Genomic DNA, 17,547 nt, shown 5'->3' on the forward strand with positions numbered 1-17,547 from the left:
GAAACCTAGAGAAAAATGCAAAATACAAAGTTGGCCAAAAACAGCGTTATTGCTCACACAACAGCTTATTCTGAAAAATTCCTTGAGTTGACAGATGTAAATACCTAGGTCCCAAAAAAATGAGAAAGATATTCAAGGAGTGACAGTTATGTTTTAAAAATCAGTTTTCTTCAATTGAAGGGGTTGTCCACAACTGGGCAACACTTATCGTACTTAATTCTGGACCCCTAATAAAAACACATGGATAGCCACCTTTCGAAGTGTCACCATTCTGTCAACGTTGGAGCCACTCTTCCTGTAAAATGACCTTACATTTTTGGGTCACATGAAGGCTGCAGCTAGCGAGTGCATGTTTTATTGGCTGCAACTCATCAATATTCCTTCCATCAGGGCGGATGTCCACTCTAACTATATAGAAAAGGCTACAGATAAAACAGCAGCCGCGCATTGCTGGGGGAAACACTATATTGTATTAATTGTAAAAAGCCATAGCCTTTTACAAAAGAAAGAAACAATTAAAAAAAGTGCCAAAAACACCACAAATTACGAGTGTTGTGTCATGGTACCCTAAGGGTATATGCATATAACATCTTGCTCAGGCGGATTCCACCTGAAAAAGTGTTAAAAATGATGATCATAATCTCTACAATGTAAAACGACTTGCTGCTCACACGATCAGTCTTTTTTAAATTCTTTTAAGCCATTTCAGGCCATGAAAATTGCAGGGAAGAGGCTAAAAGAAGTCATGGGTCCACTCTTTGCATAAAAAAAAAAAAAAAAAAAAAAAAAAAGTCTCAATTAAACAAAAAGCTGCCAATAAAACAACCCCCCTCAAAAAAAAAAAAAAAAAAAAACACTGGCGTTTTCCTGAACAATCTCATTGGGTACGACGGTGTCTAAAAGAAGTTGCATCCATACAATACACGCACATGGACTTTTCCGCGGAATTTGTTGCGAACATGCTGCATGTCACATTTTGCATGGCAAATGGTTATACGATATGTGAAATCTGCAGCATCTATTAAAATGCAGCAGAGTTCAGATTTACAGCACTGCTCGATTTACGCTGCAGGTTTTCTCCAGCGTGTGAATGAAGACATAAAATCTCATAGAACTTTGCTCCTGAGCACGGTCTTATCAGTATGGATAACGCCTTATGTTTCAGGATCTCCATTTTATCACCGAGTCCCCCAGATGTTGATGCTGGTTTTCTCAGAAGCAGTAATGAGAGAAGACTGGACACTAGTGATGAGCGTGTATACTCGTTGCTCGGGTGTCCTCCGAGCTTGACTTTTCGTCGGCTCAGCTGCATGATTTGTGGCTGCTGGACAGGCTGAATACACAGTGGGAATTCCCTAACAAACAGGCATTCTTCACATGTATTCAGCCTGCCCAGCAGCCACAAATCATGCAGCTGAGCCGACGAAAAGTCAAGCTCGGAGGACACCCGAGCAACGAGTATACACGCTCATCACTACTGGACACCTATTGACATTACAGATTGGACCGTAAACAGACACGTTCCCTGGTAGATTTCTAATAGAAAAATCCAATGGATTTTTCATTAGAAACATCGTGCATGAGATTTAAAAAAATAGATACACATCTTACAGTGCATTTATTTTAGACAGTTTTTTTTACTACAAAATCTGCTGTACCTGTACATAGTCAACGTGTGAACCTAGTCCATCAGCTTACTGAATGAGTTTTCACCAAGTCTCCTGTACACGTTGTGGAAAATTTCTATATGGAAAATCCCATAGCTTGTGAACGCTTCGTATGGAATACAGTTGGGTTTCACTCTCCGGGCTACATTCATATACGCAAAAATATTATATATATCCAATTATCATCCATGTGTGTGGGGTTTTTTTTTTACCCCTGAATGTTGCATACATTCTTATAAATGAAAATTTAAAGTGTACGTAATCAAATATAATTTCCTAGTTAAAGAATTGAAATACATAAGATAAAAGGGAGATATGAAAAAGGCAAAGGGATCTGATAAGTGCAGATAATAAAGTATTATGTAAAAACAAAACACAAATACACTACTTAGTATGGTTGCCTTCAGCCCTCCTCAGGTTCATACAGCCTATAGCACAACTTTGCCAGGTGAGAATTTTATCTACTATTGGTTTTATAGTTTTAATTTACTATGCTCAGAAAGCGCTCTGTTCTCTTATTTTCCCAGCAAGAAAAATCCACTATTGGTTTAAGTTTCTAGGTAAATAATGGTAAGGTACTGTATCTTTAAAAGTCATCTGACAACCTGCATGGGTTCCAATTTTATTCTTCTGCACCCAAAGATAGGGATAGGCAAGTGTCATCCAACAAATGTAAGAAAGTGGTGCGTGTTGCGATTCTATCCGTGTTTCATAGACAGAACTTAGACCGAAAATATGGTCGTTGCGAACTTAGCCTGCAACGAATAGGGTGAAATCTGCAACAATGGAGATATATAGTAACAGGAGGATAATGCTGCAGATGTGGTGGAAAAAAAAAAAAAAAAAAAAAAAATCTGCAGCAACCTTACTCCTCTGTTTAAGAAAAAAAAAAGCAAAAAAACCTGTAATGTACCTGTTCCATTAGGGTATGTTTAATTGATGCATCAAACAAAGAAAACCTATTGAGATTGAGGACTAGCAATTGTCCATGATCCTCACAACATCATTGTAGAGAAAATTAGCATTAGCTTTACCAATCAGCAGGTTACTCCTGCAGACATCTTGTCTTTAGGGATCTATAATATAGAAGTTCCCCCCCCACCTTGTGCCTTCATCACACCTGCCTTATTATATTGCTCTTTAAATATATGAATTGATACAAAAAAAATGCAAATATACCCCTCCCCACTGTAGAGATGACCTAATAATAATAATAATCTTTATTTTAATATAGCGCTAACATATTCCGCAGCGCTTTACAGTGCACACATCATCATCACTGTCCCCAATGGGGCTCACAATCTAAATTCCCTATCAGTATGTCTTTGGAACTCCAGTCTTCCCCAAATATCAGCACTTATTTGAAAGTATTTGGATAAATGCCTCCTGGATTATTACCACCTCTTTCACCTGATTTTACTCTGTATCAATTGAATGTAATCATACAAAGAGAAAGCCAAGAATGCAACATTATAACAATTCACCAGTGTAAGTACACCAGCTCAGTAGTGACAAGAGCTTACATGTCAATAACATACCTTGTGTCTGGATCCTAAGACTTTAAAAAAAAAAAAATTCTGGAAAGCTAGTAAGGAAGGAGGACTACAAACTTGCACTCACACAGTTCCTGGTTCTTGAGCATGTGAGAGGAGGAGTAGAAGAACTTGATGTGGGGAGGTGTCTTTAAGCTAAAGTGCATCAAACAAAAACATTTAACACATTTACTGCCAATAGCAAAGTGACAACTGCTGTAGAGATAATGAAACCTGCTAGCCCAGAAATCAGAATATCCTGGGGGTGAAAAATCCAGCTCCTAAAATCATGTGTATGGGGGTTATAGCGTATATTCCTAGCCATGCTAAAAGTAATCACAAGTAAATCACAAGGCTTGGGCTACATGGCGACTTTGGTTGTGTGGTCGAAGCTTGCTATGTATCACTGCTACGTCGCAGCACAATGCAAGTGAACAGGGTCGCATATGATGCAGGTTGCAAAAAAAAATTGGATACGGTTGGACTTTTTGTGACTTATTCGTTGCAGTCGTGGTACATAAACGTTCATTCACATTGCCTCTCCATTGTTGCAGTGACACATAGGAATCTATGGCCGCTCAATCTGTGCTGCAGCCAGAGTCATTGTGCAGTCCTAGCTCAATTATATGAAATGACAATGGTGGTCAGTGGGAATTTGGGAACACACTTTGTATATATGAATATCAGCAAATGTACACAGAGGTACAGTTGTGCTCAAAAGTTTACATACCCTGGAAGAATTTTTGCTTCCTTGGCCTTTTTTCAGAAAATATGAATGATGACACCAAAACGTTCTCTCCACTCATGGTTACTGGTTGGGTGAAGCCATTTATTGTCAAACTATTGTGTTTTCACTTTTTAAATCATAATGACAACCTAAAACATTCAAATGACCCTGATCAAAAGTTTACATACCCTGGTGATTTTGGTATGATAACATGCTCAAAAGTTGACATAAAAGGGTTTGAATGGCTACTAAAGGTAACATCCTCACCTGTGACCTGTTTGCTTGTAATCAGTGTGAGTGCATAAAAGGTGAGTGAGTTTCTGGGATCCAGACAGACTCTTGCATCTTTCATCCAGCCACTGATGGTTCTGGATTGTGAATCATGAGTAAAGCAAAAGAATTGTCAATATATCTATAGGGAAAGGTAGTTGAACTGTATAAAACAGGAAAGGGATACAAAAAGATATCCAAAGAATTGATAATGGCAGTCAGCAGCATTCAAACTGTGATTGACAAATGGAAACTCAGGGGCTCTGTAAAAACAAAACCACAGTCAGGTAGACCAACAAAAATTTGTCCACAACTGCCAGGAAAGTTGTTTAGGATGCAAAGACAAACCCACAAATAACATCAGCTGAAATACTGGACGCTCTGAAGACTAGCGCTATGGCTGTTTCAAGATCCACAATAGGGAGGCACTTGAAGAAAAATGGTCTGCATGGTTGAATTGCCAGAAGAAAGCCACTGTTGCACAAATGACACAAAGTATCTCGCCTACAATATGCAAAACAGCACAGCGATAAGCCTCAAAACGTCTGGGACAAGGTAGTTAGGAGTGATGAGACCAAAATTGAACTTTTTGGCCACAACCATAAACGTTACATTTGGAGAGAGGTCAACAAGGCCTATGATGAAAGGAACACCATTCCTACTGTAAAGCAGGGAGGTGGATTACTGATGTTTTGGGGATGTGTGAGATACAAAGGCACAGAAAACCTGGTCAAAGTTGAAGGAAAGATTAATGCAGCACATTATCACTAAATACTGGAGGCAAATTTGCAATCATTAGCCCGGAAACTGCGCATGAGACGTACTTGGATGTTCCAACATGACAACGATCCAAAAAAGGCCAAGTCGACCTGTCATTGGCAACTGCAGAACAAAGTGATGGTTCTGGAGTGGCCATCTCAGTCTCCTGACCTCAATATCATTGAGCCACTTTTGGGAGATCTCAAGCGCGCAGTTCATGCTAGACAACCCAGGAATTTACAGGAATTGGAGGATTTTTGCCAAGAAGAGTGGGCAGCTTTACCATCTGAGAAAATAAAGAACCTCATGCACAACTACCACAAAAGACTTCAAGCTGTCATTGATGTTAGAGGGGGCAATACACGGTATTAAGAAATGGGGTATGTGAACTTTTGATCAGGGTCATTTGGATGTTTATGGTTGTCACTATGATTTAAAAAGAGAAAGCACAGTAGTTTGACAATAAATGTCTTCACCCAACCACTAACCATTTGTGGAGAAAAAGTTTTGGTGTTATCATTCATATTCCCTGTTACAAGGCCAAGAAAGCAAAAATTCTACCGTGGGATGTAAACTTTTGAGCACAACTGTATGTGTGCCAATTACATGTTATGTTCACCTGTTTACATCCTGACAGCATAGACATAACATCCAGAGCTGGTCCAGACCTCCAGAGCTGCTAGATGCATGGGGCTGACAGAAGAAGAGTATGCCTCTGCTTACTTTGAATACTTCCAAGCCTGGGGGGGTGGGAAACATTTTCAGCAATGGACAACCCTTATAAATTCTTCAAATGGAAGGTCCAGTATTTACCTATGACAGAGTCTTTGTTATAGAAAAATTAATGATTGGTGATGATGACCCTATGAGAAAATTAAAGGGGTTTTCCACAATCAGCTTTTACATCCCACTAATGCTGGTATATGTTTGCAACAACAATCACAGAAGGTACTCACCATTAGCACAACCAAAGTCCAATGATTTGAACCTGACCCCCATCCCCCACCATGTTGGTCAGATGTATGGGCCCTTTTTAGCGTTCTAAATCCAATAAGGACATACAAGTTGCACCTACTCCTCCATTATGTACACTGCTCAAAAAAAAATAAAGGGAATACTAAAGTACCACATCTTAGATATCTCTGAATGAAATATTTCAGCTGCAAATTTTTATTCATTGCATAGTGGAATGTGTTCAGAACAATAAAACATAATTATCAATGTAAATCAAAATGAATATCCCATGGAGGTCTGGATTTGGAATGATACTCAAAATCAAAGTCGAAAATCAAATTATAGGCTGATCCAACTTGAGTGGAAATGCCTCATGACAAGGATAAGATACTCAGTATTGTGTGTGGCCTCCACATGCCTGTATGACCTCCCTACTGTACAACGCCTGGGCATGCTCCTGACGAGGCGGCGGATGGTCTCCTGAGGGATCTCCTCCCAGACCTGGACTAAAGCATCCGCCAACTCCTGGACAGTCTGTGGTGCAAAGAGATGTTGGTGGATGGAGCACAGGGCGCCAGTGGCAAATTTGCCAATCCTGGTGTTCTGTGGCAAATGCCAAGCGTCCTGCATGGTGTTGTGCTGTGAGCACAACCCCCATCTGTGGACGTCGGGCCCTCAGACTATCCTCATGGAGTCGGTTTCTAACCATTTGTGCAGACACATGCACATTTGTGGCCTGCTGGAGGTCATTTTGCAGGGCTCTGGCAGTGCTCCTCCTGTTCCTCCTTGCACAAAGGCAGAGGTAGCGGTCCTGCTGCTGGGTTGTTGCCCTCCTACTGCCCCCTCCACTTCTCCTGGTGTATTGGCCTGTCTCTTGGTAGCGCCTCCAGCCTTTGGACACTACGCTGACAGACACAGCAAACCTTCTTGCCACGGCTCGCATTGATGTGCAATCTTGGATGACTTGCACTACCTGAGCCACTTGTGTGGGTTGTAGAGTCCGTCTCATGCTACCAAGAGTGTGAAAGCACAACCAACATTCAAAAGTGACGAAAACATCAGCCAGAAAGCATTGGTGCTGAGATGTGGTCTGTGGTCCCCACCTGCAGAACCACTCCTTTATTAAGGGTGTCTTGATAATTGCCAATAATTTCCATTTGTTGTCTATTCCATTTGCACAACAGCATGTGAAATTAATTGTCAATCAGTATTGCTTCCTAAGTGGACAGTTTGATTTCACAGAAGTTTGATTTACTCGGTGTTGTATTCTGTTTGTGTTCCTTTTATTTTTTTGAGCAGTGTAGTATTGTCCCCCATCTCTGGCTCTTTCCTGGTATATATGTGCCCTATCCTAGTGTGAAGGAAAGACCAGTTCCTCCCATGTCACCAATGTGACGTAACTACACAGGCACAGCTCTCCGGCGCCCCCTTTGGTTTCTCAGGTCAAGGGAACTGCACCTAGAGCAAATGGCCGCCGGGGAGGATGTCCTGTTACCCGCTGGGTATTCTAAGATTCGTAATCAGAGTAAAAGCATCAGCCCAAGATTAATTGCACTAGATAATTACAGAAGTATACAGTAAGCTATACAATGGAATTACAGTGGATTTGCAGTCAGAGTAAAATCTAACAATAATGGTACAAGACTTAGAGATATTAAGCTGGAGGTCAATTTACCAGGTTGTAGGTTGCATGTGGATGCCGGGAGCTCTGCAGTCCACAGGTACAAGAATCTTAGTTGCCGGACAGACCCCAAAGTGCGGGCCGCTGCTCCCTTGGCAGATCTGTCCCCAGTTCCTTCTTAGATCATTGGTTTTTCTGTGTGAGTGAGACTCTCTGACTAGTTCTTAAGCATGCTGGGTTCCTCCCCCTGTGTCAGAGGGTGGGCTAATAATCTCCACCCTTTAGCTCCCTGCAGAACTTATTCCCAATATCTAAGAAAGGGGGTAACTTTCTACAGCATGATCGGATCAGGACATGAGAGGTACCAGTGAATGCGGTTTGTTTTGCCTGTCGTGTGGAGAGAAAACATGGCCCCATTGGGTCGCTGTGGAGGGCCAATCTCTATATCTCAGGTCCCAGAGCCCTCCCCGACTCAGGAGTCGCACTGCCAGATGCGCGATTTCCTCAGGGTCACGTGGATATTTTTTATGAGTCTATAACTCGAAAGGTGTGCTCATAATCCATGATCCTAGGATGGAGTCGGAGTGGCTGGGAAAGACAATGGCTGTGTATTCCTGTGTCCAGCTGACAGGTATATTCTAATTGAAGCCCCCAGGCACCTTCCTGCCCCATGCTGGCGTGGTTCCTACTCAAGCTTTGAAGTTCTGCTTTGGCCTTCTCTCATTATCGTACTAAAAGGCCTTGCTACTCAACACTGCAGCACTAAATCCTGTTTTCTTCAATATGCTTACAGGCCCTGGGAGGGTAGGAGCAGTTAGCTGCCTGTAATTCTTGTGAACTCAGATCAAAATGGACAGGCCAAGCTCAGACATGAGGCGAGCATTAGGCCCCATATCCAAGATGGCGGCTGCTCCTTCATCACACCTCCCTGTCATGAATTCATTTTCTGCTCCACCAGTTGAGAGTTCCCCTTCCGTTCTCCCTCTGGTGGTGACAGGAGGTAGTGCGGTTGGTTTAAGTGGTGGTGATCTGCCACCTGATGAGGAAGATAACGATTGGTGTTATGAATGGGTCACCGAGGAGAAAAAAAGCAACACACGCTAAGTGTCAGAAAACCAGAGAGGTTGGTAACTATGCAGATTGCAGATCCCTGATCTTAACACACAACTAGCAGCAGTCGTGGAGCGTGCCTACGATGGTCCTGGATGCCTCGTCACAACCGGAGAGCTAAATAAGCCTAAAGTAAGAAAATAGGAAAACTAGAGCAGACCCCAAAAGAAAGACAGCCCCCCACATGTATTGACGGTGAAGCAAGATGAAAACACAAACAAAGGCAGAAAAATAGGCTGAGCAAACGATGGGGCCAAACTAACTTGAAAGGACAGGAAAGGAAAGAAACTGTCTGCAATCTGCCAAAAAACCCTACCCAAAATAATGTCCAACACTTCTGATAACAAAATTAACCCTGAAGTCACTAGACTTCTCCCACTATATCAGCACTCTGAAATATTCTGAGACAGAGCATAAAAGAGGCCAATCTAATAAAGGACAAAAAGGCAAATTGGCAAATACAGATAAATAAGAGTGGAAATCCAGCACAGCCCAGCCGGGCTGGCTGACCACACAAAAACTGAGCTGACCAACAAGAGCAAGTGTGAACATTAGCAAAAGCAAACTTAACTTGAGAAAACTGGAGCAGAGCTGAAGTCCAAGACCTGACAAGCAGACTGAATCACCAGCACCAGGATAGGGCGTCGGCTGTCTTATATCCAGTCTGATACTCCAGAGATCCAGTCATTATCCTCCTCGTCATGTGGCAGACCATTACCAATTAAACCAACCTCACTACCTCCTGTCACCACCAGAGGGAGAACAGAAGGAGAACTCCCAGCTGGTGGAGCAGAAAATGAGCTCATAACAGTACCCCCCCTTGAGGAGGGGTCACCGAACCCTCATCCACGCCACCAGGCCGATCAGGATGGGCCCGGTGAAAAGCACGAACGAATTTATTGGCATGAATATCCGAGGCAGAGACCCAAGAATTATCCTCCTGGCCATAACCCTTCCATTTGATCAAATACTGGAGTCTCCGTCTGACCAAACGAGAATCCAATATTTTCTCTACCTCATATTCCACATTGCGTTTAACCAAAACAGGGTCAGGAGGTGACGCCACAGGAACTACTGGCTCAACAAACCTCTTCAACAGTGATTTGTGAAATACGTTATGGATTTTGAACGTAACTGGAAGAGCCAATCGAAAGGAAACAGGATTAAGAATCTCCAAAATCTTATAAGGTCCAATAAATCTTGCCTTAAATTTTGGAGACGCCACCTTCATAGGAATATTCTTAGACAACAACCAAACCATATCACCCACTTTAAACCGGGGACCAATGGTCCTATGCCGGTTGGAAAAACGCTGGGTCTTTTCCTGAGAGAGTGACAACTTATCCACCACTTGGTCCCATATCTGCTGCATTCTCACAACCACAGTGTCCACACCTGGGCGGGACAAAGATTCCACTTGTCCTGAAGAGAATCGAGGATGAAACTCAAAATTACAGAAAAAGGGTGACATCAAAGTGGCAGAAATAGCTCTATTGTTCAGCGCAGATTTGGCCAAGGGCAAAAATGAGACCCAATCATCTTGAGCAGCAGATATAAAACATCTTAAATAAAACTCCAGGGTCTGGTTTGTTCGCTCAGTCTGCCCATTGGTCTGGGGATGAAACGCGGAGGAGAAGGATAGCTGAATTCCCGGATTGGAACAAAAGGCTTTCCAAAATCTGGAAACAAACTGGACCCCTCTATCGGACACAATGTTCTCAGGAATCCCGTGTAACCGAACCACCTGTTGTAAAAACAAAGGTACCAACTCAGTGGAGGATGGCAACTTTGGGAGTGGCACAAGATGGACCATCTTCGAAAATCTATCACAAATCACCCAGATAACAGTCATTCTCTGAGAGACAGGAAGATCAGAAATAAAATCCATTGAGATATGGGTCCATGGCCTCTTGGGCACCGGGAGGGGCATCAGCAACCCACTAGAACGAGAACAGGGTTTAGACCGAGAACAAGTCCCACAGGACTGTACAAAATTCCTGACAACACGAGATAAGGCAGGCCACCAAAACGACTGACTCACCAAATCTCTGGTACCAAAAATACCTGGATGACCAGTAAATGCGGAGCAATGGACTTCAGACATCACTCTCTTTCTCCACTGGTCAGGAACATACAATCTTCCCATAGGGCAACGCTCAGGTTTATCCTCCTGAAATTCCTCCAGGGCGCGTCTCAAATCGGGTGCTATCTCAGAAAGAACTACCCCCTCACCTAGGATAGTAGTAGGCTCAGTCACATTAAGAGAATCAGCAAAGAAATTCCTAGAAAGGGCGTCTGCCTTAACATTCTTAGTGCCCGGAAAAAAAGAGACCACAAAATTAAAACGTGTGAAAAACAAGGCCCATCTAGCCTGTCTAGGATTCAAGCGTTTAGCCGACTCCAGATAAATCAGATTCTTGTGATCGGTGAGGACCACAAATTGATGTCTAGCTCCCTCCAACCAATGTCTCCACTCCTCAAATGCCCATTTCATGGCCAACAATTCCCGATTCCCCACGTCATAGTTGCGTTCAGATGGGGAGAACTTTCGAGAAAAGAAGGCACAGGGATTCATCTTAGAAGTCACAGGGTCTTTTTTGGACAAAACAGCTCCTGCACCAATCTCAGAAGCGTCTACCTCCACTTGAAATGGAAGTGAGACATCAGGTTGCCGTAGAACTGGAGCTAAAGTAAATCTCCGCTTAAGCTCCTGAAATGCTGAGACAGCCTCAGGAGACCAATTCAGCACATCAGCTCCCTTCTTGGTCAGATCAGTCAGTGGTTTGACAATACTAGAAAAATTACCTATAAATTTACGATAGAAATTAGCAAAACCCAAAAACTTCTGGAGAGCCTTCAAAGAAGTAGGCTGAACCCAATCATAAATGGCCTGTACCTTGGCCGGGTCCATTTCAATAGTCGATGGAGACAAGATAAATCCCAAAAATGAAATCCTCTGTACACCAAAGAGGCATTTCGATCCCTTAACAAACAGGGAATTCTCCCTCAAAATCTGGAACACAGTCCGGACATGTTCCACATGGGAATTCCAATCACTAGAAAAGATCAAAATATCATCCAGATAGATGATCAAAAACTTATCTACAAAGTCTCGAAAAATATCATTCATAAAGGACTGGAAGACAGAAGGGGCATTAGAGAGCCCAAAAGGCATCACCAGGTACTCAAAATGTCCCTCCGGAGTATTAAACGCCGTCTTCCATTCATCCCCGTGCTTGAGGCGAATAAGATTATACGCCCCCCCTGAGGTCAAGCTTAGTAAACCAGCAGGCACTCTTAACTCTGGAGAATAAATCAGACATCAGAGGTAACGGGTACTGATATTTAACCGTCATCTTGTTAAGGGAGCGATAATCAATACACGGTCTTAATGAACCATCTTTCTTGGCCACAAAAAAAACAGCGCCTAACGGTGATGAGGATGGTCTAATATGACCCTTCTCCAACAACTCCTTAATATAGGATCGCATAGCATCATGTTCGGGTACAGATAAGTTGAAAAGCCGACCCTTGGGAAATTTACACCCAGGCATCAACTCAATTGCACAGTCATAACTCCTATGAGGAGGCAAAAATGCAGACTTACTCTCACTAAATACATCAGAAAAATCAGCCAGATAATCAGGAATATCATGAGACTGAGGAGAGGTGGAGAAAACAGGAGTGTCCCTAAGAACACACTGACAACCCCAACTCACCACAGACACAGATTTCCAATCCAAAACTTGGTTATGAGTTTGCAACCAGGGGAAACCCAGAACAATAGTATCATGCAAATTATGCAGCACCAAAAATGTACAATTTTCTTGGTGGTCTGGGGCAACTCGCATTATCACCTGGGTCCAAAACTTAGGTTTATTCTCTGCCAAAGGAGTGGCATCAATACCCCTCAAAGGAATAGGCGTCTGCAGAGGCGTCATGGACAAACCACAACGTTCAGCAAAGTCCAAATCCATCAGATTCAGAGCTGCTCCTGAATCCACAAAAGCCTTAGTGGAAAACGTGGACAAGGAGCAGATCAGAGTCTTTGCCAAAAGGAACTTAGGTTGTACACTGCCCACAGCAAATGTGTGTGCAAAACGTTTCTCTCGTTTAGGGCAGACAGAAATAGTATGAGGCGTCTCCACAGAAAAAACACAGCTTATTACGCCTTCTAAACTCCTGATGTTGCGCCCTAGACAACACCCCATCACATTGCATAGGTTCAGACATTTGTTCAGAAGGTGGCAGTGCCTCCCGTGTAGTTTTACGTTCACGTAAACGCCGATCAACTTGAATGACTAATGACATACAATTATCCAGACCAGAGGGAACAGGAAATCCCACCATAACATCTTTTACGGTCTCTGATAAACCTTTCCGAAAGAGAGCTGCCAGTGCACTATCATTCCATGTAGTAAGGACCGCCCACTTTCGGAATTTTGACAGTACAACTCTGCAGAATCCTGACCCTGGTTTAATGCCAACAGGGTTCTCTCAGCTTGATCAACGGCATTAGGTTCATGGCTGGTGATTCTGTTATGAATGGGTCACCGAGGAGAAAAAAAGCAACACACGCTAAGTCTCAGAAAACCAGATGTCAGGGTCCTGACAGCGCCGGCTTACAGCCTCCGCTAAGCAGGGACTCACCCGCACCGTAGGGACCCCTGAGGACAAGAACAGCCGGACAATAAAGATGCACGGGACCTGAATGTAGAAGATTAGAAAGCTGGCACAGGACCTACGGTCATGTGAACAGTCATGTGACTGCAAGGGGGCGGGGCTTAGCATCCTGCTTTCAGAGGAGGAAGAAAACTCAGAGTCAGGCAAAGCAGAGGTCATGCACAATACAGGCAAGCGAGGTACAGGAGGGATAAACAGACGGGAGGTCAGACAAAGCCAAAGGTCATACACAAGATATCAATACAGTACCAGGAATGAGACAGAATGGACAGTCAGGGCCAAGCAGAGATAAAAAACCAAACGGACATAGAAGGTACCAAGCAGAATCCAAAGCGATATCCAGAGAACAGACCGAGTCATACACAGGGAATCAAGCAACCAGAACACAGCACTAACACACTCAGAGGTCACCACACAATGCCAAGGGCGAAAGTATAACTGACGGGGGATGGGAGCTTCCTAAGGCTATAAGAAGCCTCCCCAGAACCAATGAGAGGCCACCCTAATAGGTCCCAGGTGTGCAGGTGAGAGTTTGCACTGCGATCAGAACATTAACCCCAGAAGTGCCGGTCACCCAGCACTGGTATCATGACAGTACTCCCCCTTGCCCGGGTACCTAGCATGGAAAGCCCAAACCAGACGATCCGCATGCATCAACCGGGCCGGCACCCAGGACCTGTCCTCTGGCCCATACCCCTTCCAATGAACTAGGTACTGTACTGACCGCCGTACCAACCTTGAATCTACAATGTGACCAATCTCATATTCCACATGTCCCTCAACCGAAACCGAGGAGCAGCGGACTCGGATTCTCCCCGGACTGCTTCAAACGGCTTCAGTAGAGATCTATGGAAGACATAAGGGATCTTGAAAGAGGGTGGAAGGCACAGCCTGTACGCTACCAGGTTGATTTTTTCCACAATCTTGTACGGGCCAATGAATTTGGGGCCCAACTTGGCTGACAGAACCTTTAACTTAATGTTTCGCGTGGAGAGCCAAACTTTCTCTCCCACCTGAAAAATGGGACCAGGTGTTGGTTTCCTGTCCGCGAAAAACTTATACCTGCCTTGAGACCTAGATATACGCCGCTGGACTTCTGCCCATGTATCTTTTAACCGCTGAACAGAGTCCTCAGCCCCGGGGCACCCCGAATCCAGACGAGAAAACTCACCAAATGAGGACTGAACCCATAGTTGATGAAGAAAGGGGACATACCAGTGGATTGACTCACCCGACTATTGAAGGCGAATTCAGCCAACGGCAGTATATCACACAAGTCATTCTGTCTAGCAGAAGTCAGACATCTGAGGATCTGTTCCAGAGACTGATTAGTGCGTTCCGTCTGACCATTACTCTCAGGATGGTATGCAGACGAAAAGGACAGAGATAGCCCTAATTTTTTACAGAAAGCACGCCAAAAATTAGCCAAAAACTGCACACCACAATCAGACACCACATTCAGGGGTACCCCATGCAAGCGGATCACATGCTGCACAAACAATCTGGATAAGATCTCAGCAGAAGGTAATGCGGACAGGGGTACAAAATGAGCCTGCTTAGAAAATCTGTCCACCACTACCCATACCACCGTATTACCCCTGGAGGAGGGAAGATTGGTAATAAAATCCATGGACAGATGGGTCCACGGTCTTTCGGGAACTTCCAAGGGCATCAGCTCCCCCGCCGGCCGGCTATGGGAGCTTTTAGAACGAGCGCAGACCCCACAACCAGAAATGAATTTCTTTATATCAGAACCCAGAGTAGGCCACCAGAAGATCCTAGCCACCGCCAGTCGCGTGGCTGATATACCAGGGTGAGCACACAACTTGGATTCGTGGAACTCTTGCAAGAGTTTAAGGCGACGTTGTTCTGGGACAAACAACTTGCCCCCTGGTTTGGCCGCAGGAGCCAGCGACTGTGCCCCCTCAATTTCCCTTTCCAATTCAGACGGGGTCCCTGCTAACACCACCCCAGGGTGCAGAATAGAGGACGGTGGCTCAGGGACAGACACAGGGTGAAAACTACGAGATAAGGCGTCAGCCTTGACATTTTTTGACCCTGGACGGAATGTAATAGTAAACTGGAAACGAGAAAAAAAAAGTGACCAACGGGCCTGTCTGGGCGTTAATCTTTTAGCAGACTCGATGTAAGACAAATTTTTGTGATCAGTGATCACAGTAACCGGGTGACTTGTCCCCTCCAAAAAGTGCCTCCATTCCAAAAACGCCAACTTAACCGCAAGACGCTCTCTATTGCCTACATCATAATTTCTTTCAGCAGCAGAGAACTTCTTGGAAAAGAAGGCACATGGCCTGAGTTTGGTTAGTGTGGCAGGCCATTGAGACAACACCGCCCCCACCCCCACCTCGGAGGCGTCCACCTCCACCACAAATGGCTTGGAAGGATCTGGCTGTATCAAGACAGGAGCAGGCATAAAACATTTTTTCAGCGTCGCAAAGGCCTCTTTTGCGAGTGAGGACCAATTTCTCACATCCGCACCTTTGCATGTTAGATCCGTGAGAGGTTTGACCACTTGCGAAAACCCCTGGATAAATTTGCGGTAATAATTGGCGAACCCCAAGAAGCGCTGAAGACCCTTAAGATCTCGGGGTTGCACCCAATCCGCAATGGCCTGCACCTTCTTGGGGTCCATGCGAAAACCCTCCCCGGATACAATTAACCCCAAAAAAGACAATTCTTGCACACAGAATACACATTTCTCCAATTTGACATACGGATGATTTTCTCTCAGTCTTTGGAGAACTGTTCGTACATGTTCCAAATGAGAATGCTTGTCGGTGGAGTATATCAAAATATCATCTAAATAGATAACGACAAAACGACCAATGAGATCCGAGAATACCACGTTGATGAAATTCTGAAATATGGCGGGGGCGTTGGTAAGACCAAACGGCATGACTAAATTTTCAAATAGTCCCTCGGGCGTGAGGAACGCGGTTTTCCATTCATCCCCCTCTCGGACCCTTATCAAATTATATGCCCCCCGAAGATGCTGTTTAGAAAACCACTTTGCCCCTGATAGTTGGTTACATAAATCGGGAATCAACGGAAGGGGGTACGTATTCCGTACAGTAATCTGATTAAGCTCCCGGAAGTCGAGACAGGGACGTAACCCGCCATCTTTTTTCTTTACAAAAAAGAAACCTGCCGCCACAGGTGAGACTGAAGGACGTATGTGTCCTTTGCGCAGACTTTCAGCAATGTACTCCTTCATAGCCAAGCGCTCAGGACCGGACAAATTAAACAGACGGGCTTTAGGTAATTTAGCCCCCGGGACCAGCTCAATAGCGCAGTCAAAGGGTCTATGTGGCGGTAAAGTCTCGGCCTCGCTTTCGGAGAATACATCTTCGAAGTCCTTCAGGCATTCCGGAATACCTTCCAGCTCGACAGATGATACAGACACAGATTTAACAGGTTCAACCAGCAGTGCGGATTTATCACATGACTCAAAATCATTAAACCCCCATTGAACAATCTCCCCCGTTTTCCAGTTAATAACTGGGTTATGGCGTTGTAACCAGGGCATGCCCAACACCAACCCTGCAGGTAGATTGTCCAGCACAAAACAACTTAGGTTTTCCACATGAGTAGAGCCCACTCTGAGCGAAAACAAGTCAGACATAAAGCGAATTCCCTCCTTAGTGAGGGGAGAGGAGTCAATGGCCATCACCTTGATCGGAACCTTGAGCCTAACTGTCCCTATCTTGCAGTGTGTGACCAATTGGGAGTCAATGAGATTAATCGATGATCCGCAGTCCACGAAGGCTGTAGAGAAAAAAGAACTACCGTCCACAAACAGTTCCACAGGCAGTAACATTTTAGAAAACGAGGAAAAGGGTACCTGAGGGTCTGAGCAGTCTCCTCGTTGGCTACCCAGACCTAGTCGTTTCCCGTCGACCGGGTTTGAAGATGGGCAATCAGGACACTCCCTTTTCCAATGTCCCGTTTTACCGCAGTAAAAGCATAACTGCTTGTCCTTCCAGCGTTTCCTCTCCGTATCCTTCAGGGATAGGGCGCCTACATCCATGAGCTCAGGGGCAGTCTCTTTTCCACTGGGGAACAATGGAGTTTCCACCTGCATCACCCCTCTGGCCCGCAGCCTGCGGTCCATCCGGACAGCCTAGGTCATGGCGTCCTCGAGAGAGTTAGGTGGGGGATGTAACGCCAAGGCATCCTGCAGCCGCTCGGACAAGCCTCTGCGAA

The 17,547-nt window shown here is 44.6% G+C and overlaps 1 protein-coding gene across 3 annotated transcripts in view; it reads right to left on the minus strand.

Annotated features, from left to right (window-relative positions):
- LOC141101627 (ras-related protein Rab-7a-like) overlaps positions 1 to 17,547 on the minus strand; it is a 73,811-nt gene that overhangs the window by 44,400 nt on the left and 11,864 nt on the right. The window contains exon 1 of one of the 3 annotated variants that reach the window (XM_073590813.1): positions 3,206 to 3,359. The exons of 1 other annotated variant lie outside the window; for it this stretch is intronic. The gene's annotated coding sequence lies outside the window, so the exon portion shown is untranslated. Of the gene's footprint in view, positions 1 to 3,205; positions 3,360 to 17,547 lie in introns of those variants that run through there. One more of the 3 variants, XM_073590814.1, reaches the window with a different exon arrangement.

The sequence above is a fragment of the Dendrobates tinctorius genome, unplaced genomic scaffold (assembly GCF_039654945.1).
Source record: "Dendrobates tinctorius isolate UK_male_01 unplaced genomic scaffold, ASM3965494v1 ptg000120l, whole genome shotgun sequence".
Lineage (NCBI taxonomy): Eukaryota > Metazoa > Chordata > Amphibia > Anura > Dendrobatidae > Dendrobates > Dendrobates tinctorius.